The 12,373-nt window shown below is 40.8% G+C and overlaps 1 protein-coding gene across 2 annotated transcripts in view; it reads left to right on the forward strand.

The window, feature by feature from the left end:
- LOC134221477 (sodium-dependent phosphate transporter 2) overlaps positions 1-12,373 on the forward strand; it is a 123,216-nt gene that overhangs the window by 7,842 nt on the left and 103,001 nt on the right. The window lies entirely within an intron of this gene.

Below are 12,373 nucleotides of genomic sequence, written 5' to 3' on the forward strand. Positions count from 1 at the left end.
CCTCATTCTAACATTGCACCAGTCAATTTCCCGCTTAGGCGCAGCTCGTGCAATTCGTCATACTAACCACAGGAAAGTAGACAAAAAAAAAATTAATACATAATACCAGATTTTTTAGAACATTTCCCAAAAATTTTTAGCCAAATTTCATTTTCCCTTCAACAAGACACCAAAAAATTAATTTACAATGTACAATCAATCAAATTTGGAACTAGCTCATTAAATATATACGTTAAATTAAAAAAAATTGGGCTTCACGAAAATTTTGAGGTTTTGTCCGGCTTTCCGCCACTGTGTGTCGCCAACCACGCAGGCTGCGGAGAGTCCGCAAATCGTCCTCCACCTGATCGATCCACCTTGCCCGCTGTGCACCTCGCCTTTTTGTTCCCGTCGGATCGTTCTCGAGAACCATTTTCACCGGATTACTGTCCGACATTCTGGCTACGTGCCCAGCCCACCGCAGTCTTCCGATTTTCGCGGTGTGAACCATGTATGGTTCTCCCAACAGCTCATGCAACTCGTGGTTCATTCGCCTCCTCCACGTACTGTCCGCCATCTGCACTCCACCATAGGTGGTACGCAGCACTTTCCTTTCGAAAACTCCCAGTGGGCGTTGGTCCTCCACGAGCATCGTCCAAGTCTCGTGTCCGTAGAGAACTACCGGTCAAATGTGCGTTTTGTAGACAGTCAGTTAGGTACTGCGGCGAACTTCATTCGATCGGAACGTTTTGCGGTATCGGTATCTCTGCTGGTATCGTTATTGGTGGTCACCAGTGAGCCCTAGTACATGAATTCTTCAACCATCTCGATTTCGTCACCACCAATACAAACTCGTGATGGGTGGCTTACGTTGTCCTTTTTTCGTCTTCGACGTGTTGATGACTATTCCAATCCGTTTAGCTTCACTTTTCAGTCTGATGTAGGCTTCCTCCATCTTCTCAAAGTTACGTGCCATAACATCTATGTCGTCGGCGAAACCAAATAACTGGACGGACTTCGAGAAAATCGTACCACTCGTGTCAATCCCTGGCCTTCGTATTACTCCCTCCAAAGCGATGTTGAATAGCAGACACGAAAGACCATCACCTTGCCATAACCCTCTGACGTTTCGAAGGGGCTCGCAAATGCTCCTGTAACTCGAACTACGCACATCACCCGATCCATCGTCGGCTTGTTCAACCGTATCAGTTTATCCGGAAATCCGTTTTCGTGCATTAGCTGCCATAGCTGGTCCCGATCGATTGTATCATATGCGGCTTTGAAGTTGATAAATAGAAGATGTGTGGGCACGTTGTTTTAGCTTTAGCTTAGCTTTAAAGCTGGCTTAGCTTTAAGCAGCTTTAGCAACTTAGCTTAGCTTAGCTTTAACAACAGCTTTAGCTTAGCTTTAACAGCTTTAACAGCTTTAACAGCTTTAAACAGCTTTAAGCTTAGCTTTAGCAAGCTTTAGCTTAGCTTAAGCTTAGCTTTAACAGCTTTAAGCAACTTTAGCTTAGCTTTAGCAACAGCTTTAAGCAGCTTTAGCTTAGCTTTAGCAGCTTTAGCAGCTTTAGGCTGAGCAGGCTTTAAGCAAACGAGGCTGAAGCTTAGAAGCAACTTTACACAGGCTGAGGCTGAGCAGGCTGAAGCAAGCTGAGCAGGCTTTAAACAGGCTGAGCAGGCTTTAGCAGCTGAGCAGGCTGAGGCGGCTGAGCCCAGGCTTTGAGCAGGCTGAGCTTTAGCTAGCCCAGGCTTTAGCTTAGGCTTTAGGCAGGCTGAGCGGGCAGGCAGGCTGAGCCCAGGCTGGGCAAGCTTAGCAGCTAGCTGAGCCAGGCTGAGCGGGCTGAGCAGCTTTAAGGCTGCAGGGCGCAGGCTGAGCGGGGCTGGCAGGCTGAGGCAGGCTGAGCCAGGCTGAGGCTGGCCAGCTTTAGCAGCAGGCAGCTGAGCAGGCTTTAAGGCTGAGCCGGGCTGAGCAAGCTGAGCCAGCTTTAGGCTTAGCTTTAACAGCTTTAGGCTTAGCTTTAAACAGGCTTTAACAGCTGGGGCAGCTGAGCTTAACAGCTTTAGCAGCTTTAAGCAACAACTTAGCTTTAACAGCTTTAAGCTTAGCTTAGCAGCTTTAACAGCTTTAGCTTAGCTTTAGCTTAGCTTTAACAACTTTAACAGCTTTAGCTTAACAGCTTAGCTTTAACAGCTTTAAGCTTAGCTTTAAGCTTTAGCTTAGCTTAGCTTTAACAGCTTTAACAGCTTTAGGCTTAGCTTTAGCTTAGCTTTGGCTTAGCTTTAGCTTAGCTTTAGCTTAGGTCTAGCTTAGCTTTAGCTCAGCTCTAGCTCAGCTCTAGCTTAGCTTCAGCTCAGTTTTAGCTTAGCTTTAGCTTAGCTTTATCTTAGCTTTAGCTTAGCTTTAGTTCAGCTTTAGCTTAGCTTTAACTTCGCCTTAGCTTAGCTTTAGCTTAGCTCTGGCTTTAGTTTAGCTCTAGCTTAGCTTTAGCTCAGTTTTAGCTTAGCTTTAGCTTTGTTGCTGATATCTGCGTACTTCTTATTATGATAGTTGATTGTGCACATACCATGATATTTGAAAAATTTTGATGTTTTGGAATGTTTGCCTTGGAAAAAATGTAATAAAAACGCGTTTCTTCTTCGTCTTCTTCAATGGCTCACATTCCAACCAGAACTTTGCCTGATTTTTTACTAAGCATTTTATTAGCATTTCGACAGTTAATAATTGAAAGCTTTTCTATGCTTGCCATTGTATGTATCTTGAGTGGCAAATAAGTACAATGGACGCATGCCCAGTAATTCGAGAATATTTCCCACATTATTTTAACTTATTACGAGAAGTGAAGACACAATGATACCTTCAAATTACATCCCAGAAAAATTTCTATCAAATTTCTCGTACAAAAATGTCGAAGAAATTGAAGTTCTTGTTTTCTTTTTTATCTGTCCAAAAATTTCCTCCACACTTTCGTCGGAATCCCAAAATAAGAAAATGTTGAAAATCTCTTCGAGAATTTCTTTTCTTACAGCTGTCGCAAAAGTATAAACATTTGCATCGGCGATGTCTATGAATCGAGTGTTTATGCTGCGCAATTAAGTTTGTTTAGTTAACTCGTCTGCTTTGTAATCATTATTGGTTTTTTTTAGAAATAACTTGAGCACTGAGACTTATGGAATTACCTCAGATTTACAGGAATCTCCCGAACTTACTATTCTCTTTTGTTAAGAAAATTATTTTGAGCTTTTTAGTGGAATGTCTTCACTTGTCATAAGACGAGTTTGTACATTCCCATTTAATTCCACCACTTAATTGTACCTTCTCATATACGTATTTCGACCTCAACAGTAAGGTCGTCTTCAATGTCTCGTAGTCGTAGTCGAGTAAAGTACGAGACACTGAAAACGACCTTACTGTTGAGGTCGAAATACGTATCTGCCAAGGTACAATTAAGTGGTGGAATTAAATGGGACTGTACAAACTCGTCTTATGACAAGTTACTATTCTCGTTATTTCTTTGAACGGGCTCACGTTATTTCTTTGAAAAGCTCAAGAATATGATTGACGATGTCCCATTCGTATTCAGTCAAATTCTTGACCGAGGATACCTCTCCGGCATAATAGGTTACAGCAGCTCGTTGGTCAACCATGCGTTGCAACATGCAGAACGTGGAGTTCCAGCGGGTGCGAACGTCTTGCAGCAGCTTTCGTTTAGATAAATCATATTTGTCTTGAATCTCAACCAATCTGTAACACGCCAGAGGCGAGTGATTGAAATGTGTTACCAAATTCTTGATTTTTAAATGATGTCTTTGATAACTTTTTGACACTCTAAAGCGTCAAGAATCACAAGCTGGAGAGTATGGATAAAACATCCTACGTTTGAAAGTTCCGCGTCAGCTAGACCTTTTGTCATATTTGCTGCATTATCCCGCAATATAAGATAGACTTTTGATGCGGAGATGCCCCAGTTAGCCAGCATTTCATGAATTTTTATTCCAACTCTCTATCCTGTGTGTGATCCGGAAAACTCGCTTGTATTCAAGGCTGCGTGTTGTAAGGTGCTTGATTTCTCATCCAGCCAATGTGCAGTCAAACTTATTACCGCTTTATTGTTCGGTGAGGACCAAATGTCTGTCGTGGTGAAAGACATGTACTCAACTCCTCTAGGTAATGATTCCCTTATGGATCGTTTGCATTTTTCGTATAGATTTGGTAATACCTACTACCGTTGTAAAACGTTTTCAACCATTGATGTAGGTTGAAGGTCCACTACAATCATTAAAGGGTTCTTCTTATTGTTTCTACTGGCTGGCTGGCCTGGCTAAATTGTTTCAGTGTTTTCTTTCAGTGTGCACTATTTCATCTTCTTGTAGACAAGGATGTTACCGATCATTTAGTAATCTCGGTTCGATCATTTAGTAGTTTATCAATAACTCATTCCAGTAGCTGAATTTTTAAATGTTTTGTATGGTGGACTTCGAGTGCGAAGGTTTTTCTACAACTCTGCCTAATGGTTCGTTGTTTGATTTCCACTAATAACGGAGGTAAAGCGCTAGTTGCAGTTACTTATACTAAATGATAACAAAATTTCAATCATTTAGTTTAGGTTACCGCATCTAGCGCTATAACTCCGTTATTAGTGGAGATGGAGTAACTCCGTTATTAGTGAACCATTAGGCAGAGAACCATTGCAGAAAAACTTTCGCACTCAAAGTCCACCACACAACACATTTTGAAATTCAGTTTCTGGGACGAATTATTGATAAACTACTAAATGATCGAACCCAGATTACTAAATGATCGGTAACATCCTTGCTTGTAGATAGTGGTCTTGGAAGGAACTATATTCTTCTTCGCTCCTTCATGCGATATAATTGAGGGCATTTACATTCGACTAGACAAAACACAATTAAATATCATACAAAAAGTGTATTCGCGATGCCAATTATTTGACAGCCTCGAGCCTCCACCTCCAATTGTACGAAGATGATCAGCAACGATTAGCGATAGAAAAACAGATTCATCATTGCTTGGAGACACTTTTTTATTTTTTCCCCGAACCAAGTCCGGCACAGGCGTCGAAAAAGCGCGTTTCATTGTGTAATTTTCCATTGAAATGTGGGATGTGCTATCGAATGCTGCTTTCCAAAGAACGTTGTCTGGGACTGTTTTTGCTTCGAGCCTTCCTACTTCGTAACTAACTTGTGAAGCACTGTTACTGACTGTCGCCCCGATACAGGCAAATTAGGAAGCTTTTTTAAAATTTGGAGAATGTTGTTGACCTCAATGTTTTTCCTGAATTTTAAGTATAATGTGTAATAAGTTAATTGATTTGGAACAGATTTGTTCCTATTTTTCGCTTCCGGTATGAATGAAAAACGCACTTTTTCTGTGGTGTCTAATATTTGGAAATTTAACCTTATTCGATTTGCTCACAACAGGCTGCATTAGGCGCCGATGGTTGAGTGGTATTAAGCGTGACTGACCGTCACCGTAGTGGGCCTGATCACACTTTCTTTCGTATAGGAAGTGAAGCCGCGTTTCCCGGTACATGCGTTGATTGGTACGGTAGAGCTAGAGTCATCTTCCTGGCGTCGGTGATTGTCTTCGGGAGGAAATACAATACAAATACGAAATACGAATACAATGTGCCCGCACATCAATTAACTTCAAAGCCGTATATGATACAATAGATCGAGATCAGCTATGGCAACTAATGCACGAACACGGATTTCCGGATAAACTGATACGGTTGGTCAAGGCAACGATGGATCGGGCTATGGGCGTAGTTCGAGCTTCAGAGGCATTCTCGAGTTCCTTTGGAACGCGCAGAGGGTTACGACAAGGTGACGGCCTTTCGTGCTACTCAACATCGCTTTGGAGGGAGTAATACAAAAGGCAGGGATTGACACAAGTGGTATCTTCTTCTTCTTCTTATTGGCATTACATCCCCACACTGGAACAGAGTCGCTTCGCAGCTTAGTGTTCATTAAGCACTTCCACAGTTATTAACTGCGAGGTTTCTAAGCCAAGCTACCATTTTTGCATTCGTATAGCATGAGGCTAACACGGTGATACTTTTATGCCCAGGGAAGTCGATACAATTTCGAATCCGAAAATTGCCTAGACCGGCACCGGGAATCGAACCCAGCCACCCTCAGCATGGTCTTGCTTTGTAGCCGCGCGTCTTACCGCACGGCTAAGGAGGGCCCCACAAGTGGTATGATTTTCACGAAGTTCGTGCGGCCAGGGATAGAATGCTCTTCGGAGCCAGGAGAACAAATAAATGCTCACACGAATCTTTGCTCTTCTCTTTTGCACTTTTACGTTTCACTCTTATTCGGGTAGCTTCAAAACATTTTTCAATGATAATTGAATGATTTGACTTAATGAAGTGAGGAGAAAGTTGCCCATTGAGTATCTTTGAGCCTTTTTCCGAAGGATGGAACTGATGGTGGCGAATAAATTTATTATAATTAGTTGGCCTAAATGTAGACAGTAGGTTATTGTGTTTATCGTGTTTGTTAAAAAAAAAACAATCCAATCGCTGATATAAGGCGAATTTAGGACTGTTCCATTTAATTTCTAGAATAGGGATGGAATAGCACTAAACTTGATTTATGCTAGTGAAGACATTACCTTAAAAGAGCTTAATAATTTTTATTCGAAATGCAAGCATTTGACCAATAGTTCTGTTAATGTGTTTTAGTATGAAGCTTCTTTTATATGCGAATAGTCTCACGCGTTTTTACGCGTTTACGCAATATTATGAGGAAGGGCTTAGTGCCTTTATGCTACTACTTCTACCTTATGAAAAGGATATCAAGGGATCGGGATTCCTGGCCCTTCCTTCTCCATATTAGATAATTTCGTCAATAATCTCTTTGCCATTCAAATTCCAATTGCTAGCCAGATAAATGTAGAATTGCGTACATCATGCTGCCTGTTACTTAGTAGCAGTAAATATATATAAAGATAGAATGGCATTCATTCCTACCCGGTAATGGATGCTATACACGGTCGCTATTTTCATGCTGGGCTCATACAGGTACGAATGTGTGAGGTTGTTGTGCGGGTAGCGATGGTCTGATAGAATTGTGCTTCAATTTCATTGTTGATCTCAACAACAAAAATGATGCTCATCAAAGTGGGTTGGACTAAGTGGAGGAGGCGAATGAACCACGAGTTGCATCAGCTCTTGGTTGAACCATCCATCATTCACACCGCGGATAGTCGCCACTCGCCAGACAATATAAATACTCACGCTCACTCACTAATGTGAATGTGTACTACACACATGTGGAAGTGTTGGCTTGGGAAATGGATTGTGAGTGCTTCGACTATGCGTCCGATTTGGGAATCTCGGGCTCATTCAGTAGCCCCTAGGTTGCAAAGGCCGCCTTCGTAGCTTAGTTGGTTTCAAAAGCACAAATCTAGCGTTCTGAGGGTCATGGATTCGAGTCCTATCAAAGAAAAGTGGTTACCTCCAAACCACTTTTCAAATCAAAATCTTCCACATAAAGTAGGTACATATTAACATCTGAGTTTTCAGAACATTGTAAATTAAAAGATTCTTCATATTGTTTCTACTGATGTATTGAGTAAATTTATTCCGTGTTTTCTACATGAGATATTTCTTCTTCTTGTAGAAAGCGGTCTTGGAAGGAACTATATTCTTTTACGCACATTTATGCGATATATTGAGGGCATTCACATTTGACTAGACATAACATAATGAAACTTGTTGCATACCAATAAAAAATGTAGGTATTATTCGCAAAGCCAATTATTTGACAGCCTCGAGCCTCCACCTCCAGTTACGAAGAAGATCAGCAACGATTACCGATAGAAAAACAGATTCTCCATTGCTCGGGGACACTTTTTGCCTTTCTCGTATACTAAGTATACGGTAAAGGCTATATGATCGCTCCAAAAACAAACTTTTTATAGAAGGCCGGGAGACCCATAGTGTTATATACCAATCGACTCAGTTCGACGAATTGAGGTGATGTCTGTGTGTGTGTGTGTGTGTGTGTGTGTGTGTGTGAAAATGTCACTCATTTTTCGGGCACTTATCCTCAACCGATTTGCTTGCAACAAATTGCATTCGACGCAGAATCCTTTCCCATTGTTTCCTATTGAAAATTGGCCAGGTCGGACTATGGGATCGGAAGTTATGGCCAAAATACAAATTTATACGTAAAAACCGCGTAAAAAATGTCACTCATTTTTCGGGCACTTATCCTCAACCGATTTGCTCGCAACAAACTGCATTCAACGCAGAATCCTTTCCCATTGTTTCCTATTGAAAATTGGCCAGGTCGGACTATGGGATCGGAAGTTATGGCCAAAATACAAATTTATACGTAAAAATCGCGTAAAAATGTCACTAATTTTTCGGGCACTTATCCTCAACCGATTTGCTCGCAACAAGTTGCATTCGACGCAGAATCATTTCCCATTGTTTCCTATTGACAATTGGCCAGGTCGGACTATGGGATCGGAAGTTATGGCCAAAATACAAATTTATACGTAAAAATCGCGTAAAAATGTCACTCATTTTTCGGGCACTTATCCTCAACCGATTTGCTCGCAACAAATTACATTCGACGCAGAATCCTTTCCCATTGTTTCCTATTGAGAATTGGCCAGGTCGGACTATGCGGTCGGAAGTTATGGCGAAAATACAAGTTTATACGTAAAATCGCGTAAAAATGTCACTCATTTTTCGGGCACTTATCCTCAACCGATTTGCTCGCAACAAGTTGCATTCGACGCAGAATCCTTTCCCATTGTTTCCTATTGAAAATTGACCAGGTCGGACTATGGGATCGGAAGAAATGTCACTCATTTTTCGGGCACTTATCCTCAACCGATTTGCTTGCAACAAACTGCATTCGACGCAGAATCCTTTCCCATTGTTTCCTATTGAGAATTGGCCAGGTCGGACTATGGGATCGGAAATTATGGCCAAAATACAAATTTATACGTAAAAATCGCGTAAAAATGTCACTCATTTTTCGGGCACTTATCCTCAACCGATTTGCTCGCAACAAGTTGCATTCGACGCAGAATCCTTTCCCATTGTTTCCTATTGAAAATTGACCAGGTCGGACTATGGGATCGGAAGTTATGGCCAAACTACCTTTTTTTAATAGAAAAATCACAAAAAAAATGTCACCTATTTTCGGACACCTAACCTTGATCGATTTACACGCAACAAGTTGCATTCGACGCAGATTCCTGTCCCATTGTTTCCTATTGAAAATTGGCCAGTTATGGCTAAAATGCAAACTTTTACGAAAAAATCGCGTAAAGAATGTCATTCATTTTTAGGCATTTATCTTCAGATTATTTGCTCGCAACAAGTTGGATTCGACGCATAATCCTGTCCCAATGTGGCCTATTGAACATTGGCCAGATCGAAATATGGGATCGGAAGTTATGGCCGAAACACCATTTTTGCCTTTTGTCTACAAAGTATACGAAAAGGCTATATGTTCGCTCCAAAACCAAACTTTTACAGAAGGCCTGGAGACCCATAGTGTTATATACCAATCGACTCAGCTGAGATGATGTCTCTTTTACAGAAGGCCTGGAGACCCATAGTGTTATATACCAATCGACTCGATGAACTGATATGATGTCTCTGTGTGTGTATGCATGTGTGTGCGGTGCGCGCACCAAAAGTGCGAAAAGTTTAGCTCACTTTTTTGGGACTTATCCTCAACCGATTTACTTGCAACAAATTCCATTCGACGCGGGATCCTGTCGTATTGTTTTCTATTGAAAATTTGGAAGATCGGACTATGGGCACAAAAATTATGGCCAAAATGCTTTATGTTATAAAAAAGCGCGTAAAAAGTCTAGATCATGTTTAATGCACTTACTCTCAATCGATTGATGGACGCGGAATCCTATTCTATTATTTTCTATAGAAAATTGGCCAGCTTGGACTATTACCTTAGAAATTATGGCCAAAATACTTTTTGCCTTTCTTGTGCTACAAAGTTGTACAGAAAGGCTATAATTTCTCTCCGAAAACGAACTATCGGATGATTCCACACTGATACACTTCCCTCCCTCTTCATACGGGAGATTGGCAGAAGGACGGTCATGAGATTTATATCATAACAAATATTGCCCTCCGCTCGCTTGATGGGAATGACATTTTCGTTTTCTTTTTGTATAGTCAGAGCTTCAGTTTAACAAACATCCAAACATCCTTAAAATATATAACTGGGTAACATAAAACAGGGGTATGTACATCAAAAAGATTGGAAAAGGAAAAAAAATGTAGAAATTCTTATTAGCATATTGTAGATCAAGTTGAAAATCGAACCGAGATCTCGCGTTTTCAACTGGATCTACAATATCTTTGCTTAAAATAATCCGATTTTCATAGATCGGACAAAGAAGTTTTTCTTTTTTACTCCTAGCTACTAGCTCATCTGCTTTCAAGCAAACACATTTTACGAAGGTCGAGAAAGGCACCATCACCGCTAGGTGGATTAATCTGGGTTTTTATTTTTTTTCCCGAATCAAGTCCAGTACACGAGTCGAAAAAGCGCGTTTCGTTGTGTAATTTTCCATCGAAATGTGGGATGTGCTATCGAATGCTGGTTTCCAAGAAAAGATGTCTGGGATTGTTTTTGCTTCGATGTAGCCTCCCTACTTTGTAACTAACTTGTGAAGCACTGTTACTGACTGTTGCTCCCATGCAGGCAAATTAGGGAGCTTTTTTTTAAATTTGGAGAATTTTGTTGACCTCGATATTTTACTGAATTTTAAGTATAATGAGTAATAAGTTAACTGATTTGGAACAGATTTGTCCCTATTTTTCGCTTCCGGTATGAATGAAAAACGCACTTTTTCTGTGCTGTCCAATATTTGGAAATTTAACCTTATTCGATTTGCTCACAACAGGCTGCATTAGGCGCCGATGGTCGAGTGGTAAGCGTGACTGACTCTCAACCTAGCGATTTTCATGAAGTCCGTGTAAGGTGCAGCTATTTGGTTTCGCCGACGATATTGATATTATGGCACGTAACTTTGAGAAGATGGAGGAAGTCTACATCAGACTGAAAAGGGAAGCTAAACGGATTGGAATAGTTATCAACACGTCGAAGACGAAGAACATGATAGAAAGAGGCTCAACAGACAAGTTCACGAGTTTGTATCGATGGTGACGAAATCGAGGTGGTTGAAGAATTCGTATATTTGGGCTTACTGGTGACCTCCGATAACGATTACGATAAATCAGGTCTTGGGAGACCCATCCATCGTTCCATAAGATAAGCCACACGACGATAACCCCTATCATTGACGCTAAAGTATCCACGGTATAAACCGCAGAATCCGCCGGCCGCGAGATCAACCGCGTGCACGGCAGGTGCAAGCGACCAAGGTTGTAACGGTCGGCTAGTTTCGGTTGAATTAACCATTTCGCTTGAGCCCCAGCAAGCAAAAAGTTTCAGTTGCATGCGAAAATTTGCATTCCCGGCGAGACTCTTCACGGCGAGTTCTTAAAAAAAAACCTTATCAGTCCACATAACAGCGATGGTTCCTTTCTCGTTGTTCATAAAATGTAATGCAAGTACATTAGAAAGGTCGAAATAGCATTTTAGGGAGATAAAATTGACCACCAATTGACATTTATTTGCATTCATTTGAAACAATGAAGCATCATCTGGAAAAAAAACCACATTTTTTCTCAATAACCATTGGAATTACAAGCGATGATGTTGTAACGACCGATCGGTCTGATTTTTACAAAGCCTCAGTAACATTGACGTATTTATTGTGGTTATATAGCACACCGAAAACTAAAACGATGTCTCTAAGAGCGTTATAAAACCATAAATGTTGCTTGGCATGGGACCGAATACAGATTTTGGTATGCCCTTACGTACATAATTATAAGACATCCACCGGTTGGGTGTTGGGTCATTAGGATCCGTAGTTAGGGAAGATCAATTAATTATGTAACACAAAAATTGACCTGAAATTCAAATGGGAATCCGTTATTTGTACGCCATCTATAAGGAACAAATTAGGACAATCAAAAAAATCTTACTATTGAGAGAGGTAAAGGGCGTCATTTTTAATGGTATGCATATTTGGCAAGCGTTTTTTTTAATATATCGGCTAATAGATTCATTGTGTTTTTTTACATGTGTGCTTCAAGAATATTATTTTGGATCTTTGAATTCCTTCAGTGTAAAAGTAAAAGATTCTTCAATTAAACTTAATGGCATATTTTCCGGGTAGTCGTCAGACAATATAAATACTCACGCTCACTCTTATATGAATGTGTACTACACACATGTGAAAGTGTTGGCTTGGGAAATGGATTATGAGTGCTTCGACTATGCGTCCGATTTGGAAATCTCG

This window comes from Armigeres subalbatus, chromosome 3 (assembly GCF_024139115.2).
Source record: "Armigeres subalbatus isolate Guangzhou_Male chromosome 3, GZ_Asu_2, whole genome shotgun sequence".
Lineage (NCBI taxonomy): Eukaryota > Metazoa > Arthropoda > Insecta > Diptera > Culicidae > Armigeres > Armigeres subalbatus.